General features: G+C 39.4%; 2 long non-coding RNA genes across 2 annotated transcripts; one reads left to right on the top strand and one right to left on the bottom strand.

Annotated features, from left to right (window-relative positions):
- Positions 1-16,397: 16,397 nt before the first annotated feature.
- Positions 16,398-17,594, top strand: LOC129718727 (uncharacterized). Its single transcript, XR_008727027.1, has 2 exons — positions 16,398-17,181; positions 17,251-17,594. It is a non-coding gene; the product is annotated as an uncharacterized LOC129718727 (long non-coding RNA).
- A 2,762-nt stretch (positions 17,595-20,356) lies between these two features.
- On the bottom strand, positions 20,357-24,577 carry LOC129718728 (uncharacterized). Its single transcript, XR_008727028.1, has 3 exons — positions 23,992-24,577; positions 23,682-23,935; positions 20,357-23,626 (listed from the first exon to the last, which is right to left on the bottom strand). It is a non-coding gene; the product is annotated as an uncharacterized LOC129718728 (long non-coding RNA).
- Positions 24,578-24,799: the final 222 nt, after the last annotated feature.

Here is a 24,799-nt window from a genome sequence, read left to right as displayed (position 1 = left end):
CGGCGTGAAAGCAAAAAGAGGTTTCGTGCTAATTGGAAAACAGATGAAGCGTGTCATTAGATGGAGGCCGATCAGTGACCGTATATGCGTGTTGAGAATTAAGGGCAAATTCTTCAACTACAGCCTAATAAATGTGTACGCACCGACCAACGAGAAACCCGATGACGAAAAGGAGGAGTTCTATGAGCTCCTGGAAAAGACATACAATGAGTGCCCAGCACACGAAATAAAGATTGTCATCGGATATGCAAATGCACAGGTCGGGCAGGAAGACTTTTTCCGCCCCGTAACTGGTAGGGAAAGCTTCCACTCTACTACGAATGACAATGGCCTGAGGCTTGTTAATTTCGCTGCAGCTAGGGGGATGATTATATGTAGCACTTATTTTGCACGCCGGAACATACGTAAGCACACCTGGATGCACCCGAATGGAGAGCTTTGCTCTCAAATTGACCACGTTCTGATTGATGGACGGCACTTCTCAGACGTTACAAACGTGAGGTGGTTCAGAGGACCGAGCGTTGACTCGGATCACTATCTCGTAGTAGCCAAAATCCGCGCCCGGCTGTCCAACGTGCTGAAATCCAAGGCAACGAGGAGGATGCAGTGGAACATCCAGCGGCTATCAACTGAAGGAGTGGCTGCAGAAAGTTGATGAACGGATTGAGGAAAGATTTGAAGGGAACCTGAATGAACAGTGGAGGCACATCCACAGTTCGATCAGTACTACAGCGCGAGAAGTGTTGGGTACAACTGCGGCAGCTGCGTCCAATGAGTGGTTTGACGCTGAGTGCCAGCAAGTGACGGAAGAGAAGAACCGCGCCAGGGGTCACATGTTGGCCACGGCTGTGACTCGTCAGAGCATGGGTAGATATCGAGATGCAAGAGCCGATGAAAAGAGACTCCATCGCCGGAAGAAATGACAGCATTGGGAGCGTATTCTTGCGGAGGCGGAAGGTTGCTTCTCCAGGCACGATGCGAGGAGCTTCTACAAGAAGGTCAACGGAATCAGGAATCGAAACGTGTCAGCCCCTGTCATGTGCAACGATATGGAGGGGAACCTGATAACCGATAAAACAGAGGTGGCCAGGCGTTGGAAGGAACACTTCAGTTAGCTGTTGAACGGTGAGGGAAACAGTGGAGTCGAAAGGAGCAGGATGACTATTGAGAATGATGGTCAAGCTGTGGATCCACCATCCATGGACGAGGTGAAGAAAGCAGTGAAAGAGCTGAGAAACTGCAAGGCAGCCGGGAAGAACGGCATTCCCGCCGAACTCTTCAGAGTCGGGAGCGAACAGCTGTATCGTGCCATCCATCGGGTCATGCTAAGAGTGTGGTCTGACGAAGAATTGCCCTCGGACTGATTGGAGGGTCTCATATGCCCGATCTACAAAAAAGGCCATCGCCTGGACTGTAGCAATTATCGGGGCATAACTCTTCTCAATACTGTGTACAAAATTCTCTCCCGCATCCTGTTCCACAGACTGAGGCCGTTGCAGGAGACCTTTGTTGGCGAGTACCAATGCGGTTTTCGAGGGGGACGCTCCACGACGGACCAAATGTTTACCTTGCGACAAATCCTCGATAAATTTCGAGAATACAACTTGCAGACGCACCATCTGTTCATAGACTTCAGGGCAGCGTACGATTCAGTCAAGAGAAATGAGTTATGGCAGATTATGATTGAACATGGCTTCCCAACAAAGCTGATGAGGCTGATTCGTGCCACCCTTGAGGGTTCTACATCAAGCGTCAGGATAGCCGGTGAGATATCGGACTCGTTCGTGACGTTAGATGGTTTGAAGCAGGGCGACGGGCTGTCGAACTTATTGTTCAACATCGCATTGGAAGGTGCTATACGGAGGGCTGGTGTGCATAGAAGTGGCACCATCATTACGAAGTCGCACATGCTTCTCGGTTTTGCGGACGATATCGACATCATTGGTATCAACCGTAGAGCTGTGGAAGAGGCCTTCGGACCTCTCAGGAGGGAAGCTGCGAGATTAGGGCTCGTCATAAACTCTGCCAAAACGAAATACATGGTGGCTGGCAGAGTGCGTGGTAGTCCGTCGGATGTTGGTGCTGCGGTGGTGCTAGATGGGGAAACATTTGAAGTAGTCGACGAATTTATTTACCTGGGAATATTAGTGACATGTGACAACGAGGTTAGCCGTGAGATAGAGGCGGATAGCAACCGCAAACAGGGCCTTTTACAGACTACGTAACCAGCTAAGGTCCCGCAGTCTGCAAATCCGTACTAAACTTGCACACTATAAAACACTGATTCTTCCGGTGGCTCTCTACGGCCATGAATCATGGACGCTGAAAGAGGCTGATCGGCGAGCTCTTGGTGTTTTTGAGCGTAGGATTTTGAGTTCAATCCTTGGCGGCAAATTAGAAAATGGTGTTTGGCGCAGACGCATGAACCATGAAGTGTATCAGGCATACAAATCGGCGGATATAGTCAAGCGGATAAAACACGGTAGGCTTCAGTGGGCTGGGCATGTAGCGAGAATGCCGGATGAGCGTCAAGCGAAGGCTATATTTAGCAGGAATCCCGATAGAGGTCGTCGACTTCGAGGTAGACCCCGCACTCGTTGGATGTGTGCTGTTGACGAGGATGCACGCGAAATAGGTGTTAGGGGCGATTGGAGGATAGCAGCCCAAGACCGAGGGACATGGCGACGTATTCTGGATTCGGCACTATATCGATAATCGGTCTGTCGCCTTAAAAGTAAGTAAAGTAAAGTAAGTACTCTACAGTCATATAATTTTCACATAGGCGCAACTAAGAAAAATCTTAGGTTAGTTAGCTCTATTCTTCTTAATTTCGTATTGGAAAAAAATCCAAAGCGGTTAACGATTTTTTATTTAGTATAGTATCGTAACAAAAAATAAACAAATACAACTAAAAAGATCACTTCAAGAGAGATTGATTCTCCGAACTAATGAGTTGAAAATCTTAACCACAGCCTCAACGCAAACCTCTTTCAGCAAAGCAAAAAAATGTTTTTAGTCCATTGCTGTATTTCTCATTTTAATATTATTGAATCGCTTTTGGATACAAGAGCTTTCAAATGTCGCAAAGAGCACTCCCATTTCACACAAGGAATTTTTTAGCTTTTCCACAAAATGGCTGTATTCAATATATGTACCGTATTGCATCAAGTTTTGAGCAAATAAGCTATGATGTAACTTCTTGCACAAAAAATCAACGACAAATGAATTTTCTCATCGATCTTAAGGCCCAAATACACTAAGGTTGCTTTTTACGCGGCTTTTTTACGTGGATTCCAGAATTTACGTGTTTTTTTTTAAGCGGATTCCGGAATTCACGCGGTTTTTTGCGCGGATTCTGGAATTTACGCGGTATTTTTTTTTTTGCGCGGATTTCGGTTTCCCTTCACTCGGAATGCAGAATTAACGCTGGTTTTTTTTACGCGGATTCCGGAATTTACGCAGTTTTTTACGCGGATTCCGGAATTTACGCGTTTTGTCTTTCTCCTAGAAAGGTATAGGAATCACTGGGAAAACCAAAGGTATAAAAGTGGTCCCAATGGCCGAATGTCATATACCACTTGACCTCTTTCGACGAACTGAGCATTTTCTGTATGTATGTGTGTATGTGTGTGTGTATGTGTATTTTTTTTCTCACTCACTTTTCTCAGAGATGGCTGGACCGGTTTCCATAAAATTAATTGCATATGAAAGGTCTATTTGCGCCATAGGTTGCTATTGAATTTCATTGTAATCGGATTTTTAGTTTAGAGGTTATGTATCAAAATGTAAAAATCACGAAACATCAATATCTCAGAAACCACACAACCGATTTCAATAAAACTGGTTTCAAATTATCCAGAACCCTTAACTTTTAAATTTCGTTATGATTGAACATATGGTTCAAAAGTTATGTAAAAAAAAGTTATCCTGAGGTTGTTTAAACTCACTCATTTTTCTCAGAGATGACTGAACCGATTTTCGCAAAATTAGTGTCAAATGAAAGGTCTAGTTGCCCCAGAGGTTGCTATTGAGTTTCATTGTAATCGGATTGTAACTTTGTCCGTTGTTTATAAAAATGTGAAATCACATAATGAAAGTAAACATATTGTTTTTCTACTAACAATCACTGGTTAATTAAAAGGTAGAAAAGTGATCCAAATGACCAAATGTCATATACTACTCGACTCAGTTCGACGAATCGAGCATTTTGTGCATGTATGCATGTATAGGTGTATATGTGTGTGTGAGTGTGGGTGTGTACGTGTGTATGTGCACCTTTTTTTTCGCACTCACTTCTCTCAGAGATGGTCTGATCGATTCTTTCTATCTTGGCGTCAAATAAAGGGTCTATTTGCCGCTTAGGTTGCTATTGAATTTCATTGTAATCAAACTTTTAGTTTTGGCGCTGCGTCAGAATGTAAAAATCGCTCTTATATCTCAGAAGCTATTTACATAGTTGAATTCAAATTAATGGGCTTTTAAACCCTTAAACAATGAATTTCATAATGTTTAAACATGTGGTTTGAAAGTTATAGAGAGAAACGTGACCCGCAGACTGTTTAAAAGTATAGCTACGATCAAAATATGTGGCCTCTACATAATTTAAATTTGATATTGTACTATTTCAATGGTTGCGGCCTCAGGATTAAAGTTGAAATAAAAAGTTATTTCTATCATTTAACTTTTTGCCTTTCTCCTAGAAAGCTATAGCAATTACTGCAAAAACTAAAGGTATAAAAGAACTCAAAAGGGCCGAATGTCGTATATCACTCGACTCAGTTCGACGAGCTGAGCATTTTCGGTTTATGTGTGTGTGTGTCACGCTCTCTCAATCTCACTACATTTTCTCAGAGATGGCTGAACTGATTTCAATGAAATTAATTGCAAATGAAAAGTCTAGTTTCCCTATAAGACCCTATTGAATTTTATTGTAATCTGATTCCTAGTTTAGAGGTTATGTATCAAAATGTAAAAATCACGCAACATCAATATCTCAGAAACTACACAAACGATTTGAACAAAATTGGTTTTAAATAAACGGGCTACCTAAATAACTCTTAACTTTTGAATTTTATGAAGATTGAACATGTGGTTCAAAAGTTAGAAGAAACGTGTTCTGGAGACTATTTAATCTCACTCATGTTTCTCAGAGATGGCTGGACCGATTTTCATAAAATCAGTGTCATATGGAAGGTCTTGTTGCCCCGTAAGACTTTATCAATTTTTTTTGCAATCGGATTTTTACTTTGCCTGTTATGTTTAAAAATGTGAAATCCAGCTATGAAAAGAAACATATTCCGAAGCCTACTTGGACTCACTCACTTTTCTCAGAGATGGTTGAACCGATTTCCACAAAATTAGTTTCAAATGAAAGGTGTAGCTGCCTCATAACACCCTATTGAATTTCTGTCTGTAATGAATCGAAATGTGAAAATCACGAAACTTCATTATCTTAGAAACTACACAACCGATTTGAACAATATTGATATCAGATGAACGGGCTAGTTAAGGGTTAACTGATGAATTATGATTGAACACGTGGTTTCAAAGTTGGTTTTAGTTTGGATTGTAATCAAACTTAAGCAACCGTTATGTATTAAATAGTTAAAACAACGAAAGTCTATTATCTCAAGTATAGTGTCATACAAACGAGAAAACTCAAAAAATTACAAATATCAAACTTCATAACAGTTTGATATAATTTGAAAAGAAATTCAAAGACTATTCAAAACTACACCTGCTTTGATCAATACATATGGCCTTAACATGATTTAAATGTGGTATCGTACTATTTGAACGTTCCCGGTATTCCTCGTGATTAAATTGTTCGAAAATAAGAGTAATTTCTTTAATTTCGCTATTTCTTAAGCACTAACATTACGTCAAATTTCATATTTTATACTTCAATTACAATATCAATATTTTAGAACCAAAAGAGTGAATATAAATACCTTTATTGAATTTAAGTATTCATGTAAATCTATTTTTACAAATAATAAGTTCGAATGAGAAAGGCTGAGTCTGACCGCTAGGTGGATTAATTCAGGTTTTTTACGTTTTTTTACGCGGCACGTATCCCCCGCGTAAAAAGCGACTTAAGTGTACACACACGACGCAATGTGTATTTGGGCCATTAAATGTTTATCATGTTGGTTATTTTATTATTGTTGCAATTAAGTGCTATTTATATAGAGTTGAACATGTTTTGTATATGAAAATAACGAGTATTCAGAAAACGGCTTTGATGCAAATTTCAAACACTAATCACTAAGAAATAGAAAGGCAAACCGTCTCAACACTGACTGTCTCTTTTTTCAACGCCTGTTGATTCCTGGAAGTGGTCCTACAGTGAAGAACTACACGCATGGGCGGCGACTTTAAAGAATTATTGAGGGAGGCGAGAGTTTCGAAAAAAAAACTGATTTATTTAATTCTAGAAAAAAAATGCGCGCGATACGTCTTGACGTTTAGTGATTGGAATGGCAGTTTTGATAGTAACTATCATAGACCACAATTTTGCAAAATGGCGTGAGAGTTGTAAAGCCTCAAAATAACAAATAAATATAATTCTTGTTCAACTTCCGAGCCGAGCAGACGTGTTTTCGCTAAGCTGTTAAGGAAGTCAATCTAAAGCTAGTTTTCTTTTCGCCGCGATTGTTCATTGCCGAGCCACTGTGTGCTTCTGCGTACTGCGACTCTGCGATGTTGCGCCGCGAGAATACTTTTCGCATAGATTATGCGGCATTGCCAAAGAAACCAGATTATGTGAAAGTACAATGCTTCGTGAAAACTGTACTGGGGTTAAAGCCGGGTGAAGTGACGAAAATCCAGTGTAGTCATACTTTCGGATGTGCCTTCGTGAAGGTGGTCAACCTGGCGCTGGCACAGAAAGTGTGCGAAGAAAACAATGGGAAACACCAAGTGACAGTGGAAGATGGAAAGAAGATCCCGCTACGCATAACGATGGAGGACAGGTCAGTGGAGGTGAAGTTGTTCGATTTGTCTGAGGCCGTATCGGACGAGGCCATCACGGACTGCCTATCCGCATACGGTGACGTTATTTCTGTTCGTGAGCAGGTGTGCGGCGCCGACTCGATGCGCTCTACCTCCGGTCAACAACCTTCCACCAGCTGTGAAATGTACAGCAGACAGGCTGGCGCCAAATCAGATGGTAACGAGACAGATGCCTCATCAGCATCAGCAAACAGCAAGACAGGAAGAAAACGTACAAACTTAAAGCGACCGGACGATATCGACGACAAAGGTGACGTCGACGGCAAAAACAACAGCGCCAACGGCGGTGACGAAGAGCAAGAGCTGAACTTATTAAAATGGATCAGTTTACTAGCTATAACGTTGCCACCATCAACACAAACGCAATTTCCAACGACACAAAACTCAACGCGCTCCGCACGTTTTGCAGGACGATGGAACTGGACATCGTCTTTCTTCAAGAAGTGGAATCAGAGCAGCTCCTCATCCCTGGGTACAACGTCATCGCAAACGTTGACCAGTCAAGGAGAGGGACAGCAATAGCTTTGAAAGAGTATATCCGTTTTTCCCATGTCGAAAAAAGCCTAGATGGCCGAATAATCGCTCTTCGGATTGGTAACACAACGTTGGCTAACGTCTACGCACCATCGGGCTCAGCAATGCGCGCCGAACGCGAACGATTTTTCAACGATAGGATTGCCCACTATCTCCGTCACAATACCGACCACATACTTCTCGCTGGTGATTTTAATTGCGTTGTGCGGCCGTGCGACTCATTGGGCCACAACAATAGCCCTGTGCACTCTACTTTACAGCAGCTACGTTTAAACGATGTTTGGGTGAAGCTGTACCCCAACACAATTGCTCCTACATACATCACCCACAACTTCGCCTCTCGACTCGACCGCATTTACGTAAGTGAAGGGCTCTGCGCGCAGCTACGAAACGCAGTCACGCATGTTTGCTCATTCACGAACCACAAAGCTTTACCCGTCGAAAGTGCCTCCCTAGCCTCGGTCGTGAGCCTGGTCGCAGCTACTGCCCAAGAAACAATTTGGAAGCTGTTATGAGAGCAAATGTGGAACAAAAGCAGTGTTGAAGCAATCGATGCTGAATAAACAACACGTTGAACTATTTGTTGAACAAACGTTGCAGCATTTTTTGTTCATGTACTTATTCAACAGTGGAACTCTAGCTTAACAGAAGTTGTTTAAACGTTTACAAGTGATTACCAGCAGTACTAGTGAATATGTGCTGCGTTGAAGCGCTTTGAAGGTCTCCATTTATCAGTGGCGTTCTCGCCCAATGAAAGCTATTTGAACGTTTCAAACGGCAACTCCGCAACTATTATTCTGCACGTGTTGTTCAAATGCTACATACATGCGTTTGAAGTCTTTCGAAGAGCAATTTTTCAGCTCTTATAGACGCGAACGCTAGATCACCGGTTTTATAAATCATCCTTCTGAACGCGTCGTATAGTCGATTTATTGCAGTATAAACATTTTTTAAACGACTAAAAGATTTAGCAACTTGTGTACTTTCAAATCAACGTCAGTGATGCCCTGAAAGATATTTTTTTATTCTCGGAAACTGAGGAACACTATGAAAATTTGAACAGCATTTTACAATTATTGAATAACTTTGATTAGACAACAGTCGAACAACAACCGAAATGGAAAATAGAAAATTTCTGTTCAATGGTTGAAATTTTCCGACACACAGTTGTCTAGAAACGGCGAAGAGGGTTTTAAACAACAACATCAGAATATTTCATATAACACTTGTTAAACCAGCGTTGAATAGATGCACCGCAAAAAATTTATTAGGCTACTGTTCTGTATGTGTTCGACCTGTCGAATAAAATATTAATGAAACATTTGCTAAACCGTTGCTCGACTGTTAAAATGCTCTTAAACAAGCATTTAAAACCATGTTTAATAATAGTGTTTACACACCTTTGTTTCGCGCATTAAAACACACTTATGCAGCACACGCTGAATAGTAGCGTAAAAAAAGGTTTAATCGACATTAATTCAGCTCTTTTAGCACAAAAAAAATGCAAAAATGGAGCTCGAATTTTTTGCTAAAATTATTTTTATTAGCTTTATAAGTTTTTTACTTGTGGAAATGATATGGGTGATTTTTTAATTTGTTTTAAAAGGCAACAAAAAATATCTTTTGCTGGGCTTCTTCTGTTGAGATTCGAACTTGCGATCCATTGCTTGGCTGCCATCGATGAATGCATGTGCTGCAGTTGCTGCTTGCAAACAATGGTTATGTCAAATCAATCGTTACGCTTTGTTTAGAAGTTCGTGCAAAAAGCTTATATTCCAGCAGTTATACAATGCCTGTTCAACATTTATTAAATCAGAACGTTTAGAAGCATATTCACTTTTAACACAGCACACGTCATATTACAGATTAGCTCACATGCATTCATCGATGGCAGCCAAGCAATGGATCGCAAGTTCGAATCTCATCAGGGACCCAACAAAAAAGATGGTCTATAAAAGGGTGGCGTGTGACGATGTTGCCTTCCGATATAAATTAAAATTTACCCGTAGTATTTCCAAGTAAAAAAACTAATGAAGTTAATAATGAGAATTATAATAAAAAATGAAAAAAATTATAATAAAAAAGTAAATATGGTTCAACTAATTTCTTCAAACTTTATTTTTACATTTTGTTTGTGCTAAAATAGCTGAATAAATGTCGATTAAACGTTATTTCCACGCTACTATTCAGCGTGAGCTGCATAAGTATATTCTAATACACGAAACAAACGTTTTCAAACATTATTATTAAACACGCATTTAACAAGAGCATTTCAACAGTCGAGCAAAGGTTTAACAAATGTTTAATAAATATTTTATTCGAACACAGGTCGAACACATATAGAAGAGTAGGCTAATAAATTTTTTTTTTTTTTTTAAACTCTAATATTTATTTAGGCCCAACCGCGAAGCATAACGGGGCCGAATATCTTTTGGAGTAGGGAAAAGCCAGCTTGAGTAGAGCCTGTATCCCGACTGCTCCTCCTCAAACAGGCATAAAAACCCTCTCATCTTTTCTCTTTAAAAAATACAATTTAAAAATACATGTCATTTAAGCCTACGACTAACATTAACATCAAAGTTTTTCTCTTTATAACTAAATACTAATCCTTACTACTATTCGTTGAGGGTGATGGTTCCTTATCTCTTTGAAATCAAAACTTATATCTAAGATCGGTGGATCCTGTCTCTCAAAAAGAAGCGATGATTCATGTTTCTATAAAAAAAAAGAACGAAAGAAAGAAGAAAAAAAAACAGAATTAGTGTGAAACTTTTTATGATTGTTGTGTTGGGAGAAATTAGGAGAGAAAGCATAGAGATAATCAAATTCGATACTTGATATCTCTTAAAAAGTCGTAAATGGGTATTACAAGCGCGGGGTTGCGGCTAGCAAGCACATCCCGTACTTGCATTGTAAACGTCTCTTTCTGTTTCCGGAGAGAATCTATAAGCTTGGCCCTTGCTCTGTGGTACTTAGGGCATACGAAGACTATGTGGTCAATATCTTCGTACCCTCCACATTCGCACAGATTACTATCGACTAAGTTTATTCGATAGAGGTGTGCGTTTGCAACATAGTGATTGGACATTAGGCGCGAAATAACTCGAATGAAATCACGAGTTAAATCTAACCCTTTGAACCAAGCTTTTGTAGACACTTTGGGCGAGATCGAGTGCATCCATCGCCCAAGGTCGTCTTTATCCCACTTTTCCTGCCAGTTTTCCAGAGCCAGTTGTCGGGGCAGATGAAAATACTCGGTATAGGTGATCGGTCTATCAAATATATCTCCTTCTATGGCACCCCTTTTTGCTAATAAATCAGCTTCTTCATTGCCTGGGATTGAGCAATGAGAGGGGACCCACACAAAGCAGATAATGAAAGACCGATCAACCAGCACTTCTAATATCCGTCTAATTTCCGGAAGGAAATAGGACGGGTGCTTGACCGGTTTAATCGATCGGAGAGCTTCGATAGAACTGAGGCTGTCCGAGAAGATGAAGTAATTGTCTGGTGTCTTGAGCTCGATAATTCGCAGTGAATTGTGTATGGCAGCTAATTCAGCTACGTATATGGAGCAGGGCTGTGCCAGTTTGCGAGATATGCGATGATCTGTGTTGAAAACGCCATATCCGGATTGTCCATCCATCACAGATCCGTCCGTGAAAAAGGAATTCTGTTTTGGGAGGTGGCCAAATTTTGCCGAAAATATTGATGGCACAACTGTTGGTTTGAGGTGATCGGGAATTCCATGGATTTCTTGTTTCATCGTCAAATCAAATACAACAGAAGAATTGTTGAGCGATGTTGAAATCTCACGGGATGGAGCAACAACCGAAGGGTTTATCTCCATGGTCATGAACCGCTGGTATACTGACATACAGGGTTTCTGAACAACTTCCAAACATTTCTCATAGTTCGCAATAAGCATTGGATTTGCTATTTCCGATCTAATGAGGAAACGAAAAGCCAACTCAAACAGCCTCTCTTTGAGAGGTAGTATTCCAGCTATGACCTCTAGGGACATGGTATGTGTCGACTGCATGCAGCCTAGAGCGATACGCAAACAACGGTATTGTATCCTCTCGAGTTTCAGCATGTGTGAAGCTGCGACACCTCTGAAGCATATGCTGCCGTATTCTATTACGGGCAGAATCGTGGTTTGATAGAGTCGTATCAAATCCTCTGGATGGGCTCCCCATGATGTTCCTGTTACCATTCGAAGGAAATTGATCCTTGGTTGGCATCTTTGCTTCAGGTAATTGACATGTTTTTCCCATGTGCACTTAGAGTCATACCATACTCCGAGATATTTGAAGCTAGGTGACTGAGTGATGGGTCTTCCGGACAGAACTAGCTCAAAACGAGGTGGTGGTCGCTTTTTTGAAAAGACTACCATCTCCGTTTTTTCAAGCGAGAACTCGATTCCAAGACAACTGGCCCAACCGGTCAGATTGTCGAGCGTGTTTTGCAGGCTGTTCTTCATGTCTGCGGCTAGAGACGCCGTGGCTGAAACTACACAGTCGTCAGCTAACTGGCGCATCGTGCAGCCGTCCGTCAAGCATGTGTCGATGTCACTGATGTAGAAGTTGTACAACAGCGGACTCAGACAAGAGCCTTGGGAGAGACCCATGTAGCTTGTTCGTGTTATTGTTGAAGAACCGTGGTTGAAAAGTAAATGCTTTTCAGACAGCAGGTTGACCAAAAAATTTGTCAATATAGGGGAGAATCCTCTTTGATGCAGTTTCTCGGAGAGAATTTCGATTGAAACTGAATCAAATGCGCCTGTGATATCCAGGAAAACCGAGGTCATTTGTTGTTTGCTACCAAGAGCCATTTCCGCTTCTGTGGCTAGCAATGCCAGGCAATCGTTAGGGCCCTTGCCCCTACGAAAGCCGAACTGGGTCTCTGATAGTTGGTTAGTTGACTCTGCCCAGTTGTCAAGTCTACGAAGGATCATTTTTTCAAGCAATTTGCGTATGCATGAGAGCATCGCAATCGGCCTATACGAGCGGTGATCTGCGGCAGGTTTATCTGGCTTTTTGATTGCGATAATCTTAACCTGTCTCCAAGCTTTCGGGATCATATTGTTCCTGATAAGCTTATTAAACAGTTTAAGAAATCGTATCTTGGCCGAGTCCGGCAGGTTTTTCATCAAATTAAATTTGATCCTGTCCGGTCCTGGAGCCTTGTTTTTGCAAGACGCGAGGGCAATTGAAAACTCCAACATGGTAAATTCTGGTTCTTCAAAAGCCGTTGTATCGCTGAATTTTTGCTGTGATGGGACAGCGTCTGGGCATACCTTTTTTGCGAAATCATAGATCCAACGTTCAGAGTATTCATTTGCCTCATTACTGTCGGACCTATTGCGCATTTTTCGAGCCGTATTCCAGAGATAGCTCATAGAAGCATCTCTGGGTAACGTGCTTATGAAACTTTGCCAGTATGATCTTTTTTTTAGTTTGTGCAGTTTAGCCTGTTCTAGTTCCAGCTCTCTAAACTGATCAAAAAGTTGAATGGAATGATCATTCCTGAATGCTAGGTATGCTCTTTTCAGAGTTTTTTTCATCTCGGTGCATTCTTTGTCCCACCATTGTTTGTTAGGACGAATTTTCAACTTGTTCTCAGGGGCGGGCCTCGTCTGAGATTGCAACGCGCTATCTAAAACTAATGTCGCAAGGAAGTTGTATTCGTCTGATGGAGAAAGCTCGTCGGTTGTTTCGAGCTCCTGGGATATCATGTTCGAGAATTTTTCCCAATCAATATTCCGGGTGAGATCATACTCTACTTCGACTGTGGTAACAGACTGGAGTCTGCTCATAATCGAAATACTTATTGGCAAATGATCACTACCATGGGGATCTTGAATAATCTCCCATTTACAATCCAAAGCTATTGAGGAGGAACACATAGATAAATCTAAAGTGCTCTCTCGTACTGGAGGCCTTGCTATTCTTGTAGCTAACCCAGGTATGTTCAATAGGGTCATATCGAACTCGTCTAGTAAGCTTTCAATAAGAATAGCCCGGTTATCATCTCCAGGTGCTCCCCACGCTATACCGTGAGAATTGAAATCTCCCAGGATAAGGCGTGGAGTCGGCAGCAGTTCCGTTATTTGTGTTAGCTGCAACCGGTTTATAATAGCTCTAGGTGGAATGTAGACTGATGCGACCGTAAGGCTCTCACCAGCAACTGTTATATGGCAAGCAACAATTTCTATGCCATCAATTGCTGGGAGAGGAATTCGGAAGAATGGGTAGCATTTTTTTATACCAAGGAGCACTCCGCCATAAGAGTTTCCTCGGTCTAAACGGATGATATTGAAGTCTTGAACGGCTAGTGTCGTATCAGTTGATAACCATGTTTCAGATAGCGCGAAAATATCGCATTTGCTATCGTGAAGCAGGAGTTTAAATTTATCTAATTTGGGGATCAAGCTTCTACAGTTCCATTGTATGATCCTTGTTGTCGATTCGTCACTTCGGCTGTCTGATTTAGACATCGAAGGATACGAACGCGAGGAGGGGCCATTTGGTGCTTAGTTGCTTACCCAACATGCAAATTGTTGGAAGCCAAGCCGAAATCATACTTTTAAGAGCATCGGATAAACCAAAAGTGGTGAATATCCATTCAACGATCATTTTGAATGAAATACGCCCATCAGTAGACGGTATTTCAGACTCCGTTGACAGTTTAGGGGTGGTAACAGATTGTTTCCCTGGAAGTTTAGGAAACTCCTGATCGTAGTTAACTCTGAAACCAGGAGGAGTCGCTTTAGCATTTTGCTTTGGAGCGGAACCTTGCGGAGTATCAGTTGGCGTCTTCTTCTGCTCCTTTCTGGGGAGTTTAGGAGAAGATGCACTTGGCCGTTTTCGCACAGCTCCGGTTGACGGGAGTGGTTGATAATCCTCCTCGTCATCATTCGAATCATCGTTCTCCAAACTGGAGTAACGATTTTCTTCCTGCTGTAGGGCAGTCTTTAGCATCTGTGCGAAAGACTGCTTACTACGTTGTTTTGTCGATTTTTTCAGTGCGTCAAACCGTAGCTTATATTTTTCGCACGTCTCGACTTTGTGTGGGCTACCACCACATAGGGAGCATTTTGCTTCCTGTTCACTACAAGCATGGTTACTCTCCATGATTTCCCCACACTTGCAGCATTTGGTTTTATTGCTGCAGTAGGTTTTCGTGTGCCCTAGCTGCAGACAATTTGTACACGACATGACTTTTGGGATAAAAAGTCGTACCGGTAGTCTGAGCTTGTACAGCTCGAAGAAATCTGGGAGCACTTTCCCTTCGAAGGTGACTCGAAACGAATCGTTCGGAGAGTAGCTACCCGTGTTGTCCTTAGAGTACATTCTCCGGCACTCTAAGACTTTAATTTCTGGGAGGTTTGGGTTTTTGAAACGACCCGCTCCTTCCATAACTTCTTTCTCTGTGAGATCGGGTTCCGTTATGACGCCCTCGATCTCAGTTGCTCGAGCCGGAATATACACCCGGTACTCGATCGTAAAATTTTGATCTTCAACAACTGCATTTGCATGTTGAAGATCAGAAAATGTGGCCTTCAGTTTATCGGCTTTAACTTTATAAACCTCTACCAAGCTGGTATATCTTTTTCGCAGAAGTTTACAGATCTGAACGACCTTTAGGGGTTTGTTTCTGGGCCGGAAGAAAACTACCCAACGAAGTCCAGGTTGGTCTTCCTTATATTTCTTCACCCGAACTGTTACATCATTAGTGGGTGGCACAGGCGAGACAGTTTTGCGCGCTCTTTTTCGTTTTTTTATAACGTCAAAGAAGCCATCTACATCGTTTTTCGGGATGTCAGAGAAATCCATTTCGGATTCTTCACCACCTGAACTGGCTAAAAGGTCCGGAGGGATAGACAATCCACCCGCCGCCATGGAGCGGCTGTGAACTATCTGTCGTTAAGAGCTATTAGATATATGCAGTTGAATACTTATATTCTTAAATGTAAAGAAAGCGACTATATATAAGAAGAAAAAAATGACTAAGCGAATCCAAAACCGAAATATGTATGTATATATATATATATATATAGGAAAGGAACAGAGAAAAGAATGGTTGACACTTATCTTTTATATGTAGATGTGAACCAGCACCGGTTACGCTGTCGCTCCAACAGCAAAGCAGCGAAACCGCTTGCTTTTTCCCCTGTGGGGATCCACCACCAATCGAGTTGACCTTCACTGCTGCGAGACGGGATATCCACACTCGGACCGGCACGACACGTATCAGCACACGCGCAACACCACTACAACACTCCTCAGCTGCTAGAGGGGGGAAATTACCACAAACGCTGATCGTAGCGCACTCGTTAGCACCTACAGCGTATCACCACCACAACACTGCACTGCGTCGCGAACGCTAAAATAAAGCGGGAATTTATTACAGTAAAAAGCAGAGCAAACAGAAATCTCGACTTATCTGTTCGGCTGCCGAATAAGCAATGAGGCTAATAAATGTTTTCTGGTGCATCTATTCAAAGCTGGTTTAACAAGTGTTGAATACAATATTCTGCTGTTGTTGCACAAAACCCTCTTCGCCGTTCCTAAACAACTGTGTGTCGGATAAATCACCTTCATTCTTGTTTACGGCCGTATCCTACATTCGTACGAAAGTATGGATTCAAATGAGTTCGAAAATGCCATTCTTGTATTCGTACAAAGACCATACGAATTCATTTGTATCGCATACGAATGCGATACGTATGCGAAACGGGTGGATGTCTATACAAAAAAGGTTGGTGTCTAGACTTAAGGGTTAGAAAAGGTTTAAACATAAGGAGGGAGATGTCAAGTGTGTCAAGCCGATTGAGCGAGGCTCCTGACGGCAAACCATTTTTTAATTGAATAAAAAATAAATATATTTTTATAATGCTTTGCATAATAAAAAGGTCTTTTTTTGAAAAACATTGACAGTTACCGTATGCATAAAACGCAAGACAAACGCGGCTACTAAAATTTTCATTTCCGGAATGAAATTTATTTGGCGAAATATAAAATTGGAACCAAATTTACGAACTCCGATGCAAAAACATAAGCGCGTCAAGGGCCAGCATGATGCAATAAAACTTCTGTTTACTTTTTTTGTGCAGTTTGGGTTGTATTTTGTAGGCAGTTTATTCTGCCTAATTGCTTAATTCTGGTAAATATTTGTAATAATTGGACGTGTCGCCAAGTGAAAGCCGACAGATTTGAATTGTGATTCGGCAGGAGTGATAGTTTTTCCTTATATAGGAGCCTAATATGCATGGCCGATAAGAAAATCATCCTAGTCTACAAGCGGCCTGAATAGCAGATAAGTTTGCCAATGAAAATGATTACTTTCACTAGCCAAAACTGAAACTAAAGCCGATTTTCTTGCAAATTTGTGTGCAGCTGTTTTTAAGAGTTTTTTTTTTGTTACAGAACAAACAGGTCGAACCTACAATCGACGAAGTTCTTCATCTAGATTCAGGTCCCGATCGCCATCTCGACGTCGCACAACGTATGGTAAAGATGGGTCAAATATTAGCGATGATGTGAATGATCCCATGATGGCTTGGTTGCTGCTGCTGCTGCTACAAACAGCGCGGAACAACAGGATAAAAAATATGACATTACTGAACAGGTATGTTGTATACCTATTTGTTAGTTATTTAAACGTTATTCATTTTTATTTAAATTTTGACCGTTTCAGTTATTCTTGGAAAGTGCTTCAAGACATCCTGGAGCAGGCCAAAACTGAAACTGATGCCGATATTCTTGCGAACTTGTCTGCAGCTGGTGTCACGGCCGGTAGTAGTACGGCTGTCTCTACCCCAAAAAGGGCCTAGTGAATGAAGTTGTGTCCTAGTAGATTGATGTGTGATTGTAGCGAATAGGGCTTTATTACAGAAGAGTCGACTCGACTCGCCCATGTATTTCAAATGAGGCGAGTTGCTCTTAGTAGCTACTGTAATATGGCCCTATGATGTGAGAATTCTCGTCATGTACTTTGTGAGTAGAAGATGATGAAAAATAAAATACAGTTGCTAAACCATATTACTCGAAGCTTTCCGCTCTTTTAAGTTATCTCCTGTCCTGTGATTTCATATATGTACATATATGCCCTTTTTTCAAGTATTTAGGCTTTGAATATAAGGAACTTTGCCAGTTTTTTTTATTAGAAAGGTGTCTAAGTTTTTTCGCCGTCTCAGGGAACTTATTCATGCGCGGTTCAGTTTGCTCTTGAAGAGGGAAATTTAACAGATATTTCACGCTCTATTATCTTTGCGCCCGATATGACTATTTCAATACTACGGTTTCAATGACCACATGTTGTAAGAGTGAAGTGTTTGGGTGTGTCTCGTGATAGCCCTCTGCTTAGAACAGTTGTTCCAGGGTCCGCGGCCGGCAAGGGGGTCGCGAGGCTCATCTAGGGGGGCGCGAAGCTCTTGGTAAATTTGATAGTTAATAAAACATCTTTCTTGGTATCTCTATTAAAGCGAATTTTCAACTCTTTGCGTATTAGAACCGAGGCGTGAAACAAATTAGACTTGCAGGACGATATGAGATTGGAAAACGCAGTCTCATATTGCAAAATTTGTATATGAAATTCTTTTGGGGGCGCTCGAAGCTCCTGTTTAGCAAAAGGGAGCCGCGAAGCCAAAAAGGTTGGGTTGGAGACTTCGTTCGCGTTTTTTCTTCACTTCATCAGTTTTTCAAGCGCATAATTCATCATATCACAAAACCAACCCGTTATAATTTTTGTTTTTCGTCCAATTGCCAATAATTTGCGTTTGGCGTACGGTTTGTTGTATGTAATAATTATAAGCTATCATGTTTAACGAGGTGACACCCGCGAAAATTATATACATTTTTTCGTATTGGTTGCAAGATAATTATGAACAACCTGGGGGGTGTCACTTAGTCACGCCAAGTGAAGTCCTTTTGATACTTGTTGATGATGCAGAGGATTTCTCGGTTTCTAGTAGCAACTAGTGTTAAACTGATACTTCTGAAACCCGCGGTTTTTTTTTTCACATATAAAGATCGGCGGTTGTTGCACACTAAAATTGGTTTGCAACTCCCAGGCATACTTTTGAAGGTTCCTTGTGCAATTAGAGCTGATCCTGTTTACTCGCGGGCAGCGCTCGGGCAATCAATATGCTTTGCTATTCTAGTTAATTAAGGTGCTTGTCCGAAGGTGGTGCTCATTTACATTAGTAAATGATTACCACATTTGGACAAGCAGCAAAAATTAACTAGCATAGCCTTGCATTGTTGTCGTTTTTGTTGCTGTGGTGCCAAAACGCCGTTCAATGAAATCATCATGCGTCTCCGTTGGAAAGTCACTGCATGATGGAGTCGCACCTGATCCCAATAAGCAATTTTGTTGATTTATAGTTTAGCAGGCGGATTTTAGCTGAATTTTAGCTTAATATGTATATGAATGTAATTAGTGGCATTAAAAATTAGCTAAACTACTAAACTAAACTGAAAACGATTTTTATGTAAAATTTCCTGAGGAATCCAAATAAATCAAACGGTAGGGTCTCCTGGGTCTGGAATCCTTTAAAACGGAGAAATTCGGTTGGGATAATGATTTACGCCGTTATTGTTGTTTAAAGTCCAGTTTGGATTTTTTCCTTGAAAGGCCCATTCATTACCATCAATTTGACGTCGAAAAAGTCAAAATCGATCAAACGGGTCAAAAGTTACAAATTTTTGAAAATTGCAAATTTTTGAAAAAGTTGATTTTTTGAGCCATTTTATTTCAGTAAGTGCCATACTAAGGACCAAATAAAAATCATTTTTCAACTACGTAGACTACACACATTTACTTTATATGTACTATATAAATGTGGTTTGGTAAATCATTTTAATGTTTATAAAGCATCTTTATCTCGATTTTTCATGAGGATGGTTCAGTTTTGAGGGTCAAATCAAATCAGCTTTGACGCACCCTTGAACCATGTCCGATTGGGCTGAAATTTTGTACAGGTCATTTCTTTAAATTCGATTATGGAATTATTCAAACATGTCATTGCCACCCCAATATATATGCATCAGGAGAATATTATTTTTCAATGCATGACACTTACAGAAGACGTCATTGATTTTAATTCGACAAACTAGAAAGAACAAATGAAGCGTTGATAGTTATCTGAACATGAAGAAATGAGAAACAAAAAAAGTTGAAATTTTAAAAAATGAGAAAATTAATTAGACAGAACGGTTGTTTTGATAGTCTTCGACATGTCGTCCCAAAAAAATATAAATCGTGAGAAAAAATAAAATGTTAGGGAAACAAGACAAACTATTTAATTAAATTAATTAAATTTAATTACCTGAAAAAATCTGCTTTTTAAAAATCTTTTCTATAACAAAAACTACACACTATTAGCTAAACAACGATAGTTGACTGAACTAAAGAAATAAAAAATAATTTTTTTTTTCTCTACAGAACTTATTTTTTTTTTTTTTTGAGATGGCAAAATTATTATCTATAGCTTCATCGAAAACACTATACGGTAAACGAACCCGTTTTGACTCTGAAAATATTTTTATCATTAATTGATAGGTCCTCGGGTCAGTCAATTGGATTCATATGTTCATTCTGTTAACGAGAAATCTAACTTTAGGGGTATTTCCTCAGTCGACTTCCTAATGACTATTGTAATATTTGAAGATTATTATAGTCATTAAGAAGTCGGCTTAGGAAAAAAGTCAAAACGGTTTTTTTAATCGTCATAGTGTGTAAAAAATTGAAAGAGTTTTTTTTTCTGACAAATTTTTATATTTACATTATTTATTTCTCCAAGTTAGGTTGATTGGTGAACTTACAGTGTGCAGTTCTCGTAGAAAAAATTCAGACTCCTTAAAAGCGATTTTTTAGATAGAGTATCGAACGTCTTCTGTAGTGGTTTTCTTCGATAGGTTTTTGCATGAAACTACTGCTGCCAAAAACCTGCCGAAGATAACCACTAGCGATACCCTATTTAATTTATAATTATATTTTTGGTTCTTAAAAAAATATGTTGTTATACGGTGGATATTTTTTCGAGAAGGACAAATTTATTGTCTAAAACTTTGCTCAAGACCTTATACCAATCAAATAATTCGTTCTGGCTTAAATATTGGTTTCACTTTTAATTTTTTTAACTTTTCCTTGATTTACTCCATGCTGTAGTTTTCCTCAAAAAATAAAATTTTGGACCTTTCATCATTTGTCCTTCGGGTCCTGACAGTTAATTTAACTTATTTTCTGCTAAAAAAGTTTTTTTTTTGGGTGTATATTTTTTAGAAAGCTAAAATTATCATTCACAACTTTGCCGTCAACCGATCAAACGAAACGTTTTGTCTCTAAAAATCAATCCTTAAAAATAAAAACAAACATCTATGCAAAATTTCAACCAAATCAACAATGACAATGGAAAAAATTAAAACTGGGACATTTTTGTGCAATTATTTTTTTATGGTTTTGGTTTGGTATCAGTGAAAAAATGAAGAAAGTGCCAATTTATAATTTAGTGTTTATTTCCCAATTTTCTATACTTAGACTCAAGAATACTTGAAAACGTGTGTATTCAGGAAATTAACTAAGAATTTTTAGTTTCAAAATAACCGTTAAAATCATATAAGGGAACGTTCATGAATGACGTAGCATTCAAAGGGGAGGGGAGGATTGGTAGTTTTGTGTTAAAATGTGACGAGGGGAAGGGGGGGGGGTTAAGCCAAGCTACGTAGCGAATACGAAACCAAGAAAAAAAAAATTTTTTTCAATTGTTCTTTTTTATCACTTTGTCTGTTTAGGGTAATGTTTTATTACTTTCTTGTCTTTTCTTATTCATTTATGTGTGTTTGATGATAAAATTTGCAAATATCTTGGGGTGGGGTGTTTTGTTATAAAGCTACGTGATTATCTAAAGGAAGGGTCTTGATTTTGTGACGAAATGCTACGGTGGGGGAAGGGGGAGGGTAAAAAAAACCTAGAAAAGCTGCGTCATTTATGGATGTTCCCTAACACCATGAATGAAATTATTCTCGAAATTGTTGAAATTGGAAAAAGAATCTAAAGCTTAACTTTTTTTATACACGGACTAATGGCTGACAATCCCACAAAACTAACCGTAACAGTCGACAAATAGATCTCAAAATTCCCCTCAAAAAAACTTCTTTCATTTCTCCATTCTGATTTTTTTGTCAAAAAATTTTGTTTTCATTATTTATGGATCAGTTGCTTGATTTATTGAACAGTACTTTAAAAACTTTATTACTAATAACTGAGATAAGATAAAAAAGGTCTCGTGCAAATGTATTCAAAAACACAAATGAAAAAAAAAATGAAGCTGAAAGAAACAAATTTAAACTATTAATTTTGACATATTTCAGTATTTTTGTACCATTTATCAATATTCTACAAGCGTTATGACGCGTTCGTTCTACCGAACAGTTATTTGATACGTGATCTCGTGATCTCGATTTGTGACACGTGATCTCTGGATGCCAATCAAACTTCAAATTCCTTTAGCAGTAGGAATCGAAAGTTTCGTCGTCTCGAAGGAAATCCCCATGCACAGTTTTAACTCAATCGGATTTCGGGAAGTCGTCCTTTAAAGCGGTGAAAGTTTCACCTCACCACTCTCATGCAGAGTCACAAACCAACACTATTCATTTGTAAAAAAACGTAATGTTCATGTGTATCCTGAATATTTTAAAATTTCAATAAAATCATATTTTTTTATTCACACATTGGCCTACTGTGTGGTAGAACGAACAGTAAAAAACTCGGTTGTGGAAAATTGGGAAGAAGTTTTTTCACTTTTTTTCTTGATTAGAACAATACAACAATACTACAGTCATACCTCGATATAAGGCAACCTCGATATAACGTAACTCGATATAACGTAACTTTTACCTCGATATAACGTAACTTTTTAAATTGAAATTGAAAATAAATGATATAGCAACTGTTTTGGGCTATAAATTGCTTCAAAAAAAATGTTTGTAGTATGTTTTGAAATCAATGCGAAAATTGTCCAAAATGGGCATAAGGAAGGTTTAAAAATACTAATAGGTGATGGAAAATATGTTTCCACGCATCCTTCAGTAACAATTCAGTCTTGCATCAATTAAAAAAAATTGTTTGCTTGTTAATTTTCTCTAAATGGGCATGAGAAAGGTTTGAAAATACTGATAGGTGATGTAAAATAGGTTTTCGCGCATCTGTGAGTAACCACCAACAGTCTTGCATCAATTAAAAAAACTTTTTTTTGCTTGTTGAAAATTTTCCTGAATGGGCATGAGAATGGTTTGAAAATACTGATAGGTGATGGTAAATAGGTTTTCACGCATCTTTGTGACCTCTTGTATCAATTGAAAAAAAAATTTTTTTTTTGCTTCTGAAAATATTTCGCGCATCTTTGAGTAACCATTAACAATCTTGCATAAATCGAAAAAAAAAAATGTTTTGCTTCGATATAACGTCACGAAAATAAAAATAAAGTTGCCTTATATCGAGGTATGACTGTAGTACATAACGGATTAATTTTAAGTTTCTCAAAAATAAAATTTAAAAGAAAAACAACTTTTATCTTCGTAAATAGAAAAAGAGTATTCATTAAGAATTTTGTTAGTCAAAAATGACACATGAGCTTTTTTAAGTTATTCAAACGTGAGTAAAGTTTAATTTAAACCAAGAATGGTCGATATTCGACGTTAGCTCATTTGGCATAGTTTTCATCTTATATACTAAGCGCTGTTATATTATGCTCTATGAAAAATATGCTCTATAACAAGCAGAATAATGGTTGATAGCCATAGTGGCCGGTAGTGGCTACTTCGGAGGCCTCAACGATAATTGTTCATCCAGTTGCTTTAGTGGCGCCGACCACTACCAAAGCCGTCACCACCACTGATATCGACAAAATTGTTCCACGATTTTCAATTTGATTGGTAACCAAGTCGTTAAAGTCGTTATTTTAAAAAATTGTCTTCGACAATGCCGTTCATGGGTGGTGGTCCTTTTATGAATATGAACATACTGTGATTGGCATGGTGGGTGGCACGTTTGATGGCATACTGTTTTTCACCTGCAAAAACAACACATGAAACAGCCATAAGATATGTATTATGACAATCAAATACCGTCTGTAATTATTTTGTATCCTTATCAAAATCAAAGCCCTGTCTGTCTGAAATGCGCCACCAGTCAACACCCAACAAACGAATGGCAGGTTTCGTCAGCAAACCAAACAAGCCGGAATATCCTCACAATTTTTTGAGAATTGTAACAATTAGCGGTACATTCCGCTGTAATCAGCTCCTTCGGCACTGGTCCCCATAAAACGTTGATATTGGTGTGATCGACGTACTTGGAGGTATTTCAATCAGTGCTGGATCTAAAGTGCAAATGTTTTAGTTAAAAGAATGTAGTTTTTTTTTCTATCAAGTTAACCTTTTTGTAATAATTTCGGTGTCGCCAACGGTCCTGCATCCTGATCACTGAAATAGGTCTTTTTGCTTATTAGACCTGCCTTGTAAATTTTAATAAGCCATCGTAAATCAGTGATGCAACAACTTTGCTTGTTCTGCTGTTGCTTGTTGGGTTAAACGTATAAACATTCGCCGTTTTCGTGGGGGAATAATCTAGTATGACGTTCCAACTAAGTTTACTGGCTTAAAGGATATTGCTGATAGCACTAACAAAACGATTCAAATATCCGGCAACGATTTCATCAAATTTTTTCATCATTCAACACTTCACTAGAAAAGAAACTTTATCCAATTTATCCGATTTGCTTCACACGAAACAACCAAAACAACCCGCGGCGATGGCGATTCACAACTTTCGATTGCCTTTTCATTTTAGCAAATCGAGTAGCACAAAAGTTTTTTATTTAACAGTTCACTAAAAAACAAATCTTCTTCGGCTTATTCGATTAAAAAAAAAAAACAATTTACAAAACAGCAGAAAAACGAGAAAAAACTACCGGCGCCGGCGATTCGTAAAGCGATACGTACAGCGATTCGCAACTTTTGACTGACGTTTGCGAACGAGAGCAAAAAGAATACGGATACGCATACGTACGTAAACAAGAATGACACGTTCGTACGAAAGCAATGATGTTCGAAAGCTCGAATTGGTTAGAACGAATCGGATTCGTACGCCCCTGATGCTTTCGTACGAAAGCGATACGGCCGTAAACAAGAATAAGGGTGAATTTCTTCAAATTCAACTGAACAACCATTTACCAGAAATTTTT

Source organism: Wyeomyia smithii, chromosome 1, assembly GCF_029784165.1.
Source record: "Wyeomyia smithii strain HCP4-BCI-WySm-NY-G18 chromosome 1, ASM2978416v1, whole genome shotgun sequence".
NCBI classification, from domain to species: domain Eukaryota; kingdom Metazoa; phylum Arthropoda; class Insecta; order Diptera; family Culicidae; genus Wyeomyia; species Wyeomyia smithii.
This window is presented reverse-complemented; position numbering and strand designations above follow the sequence as displayed.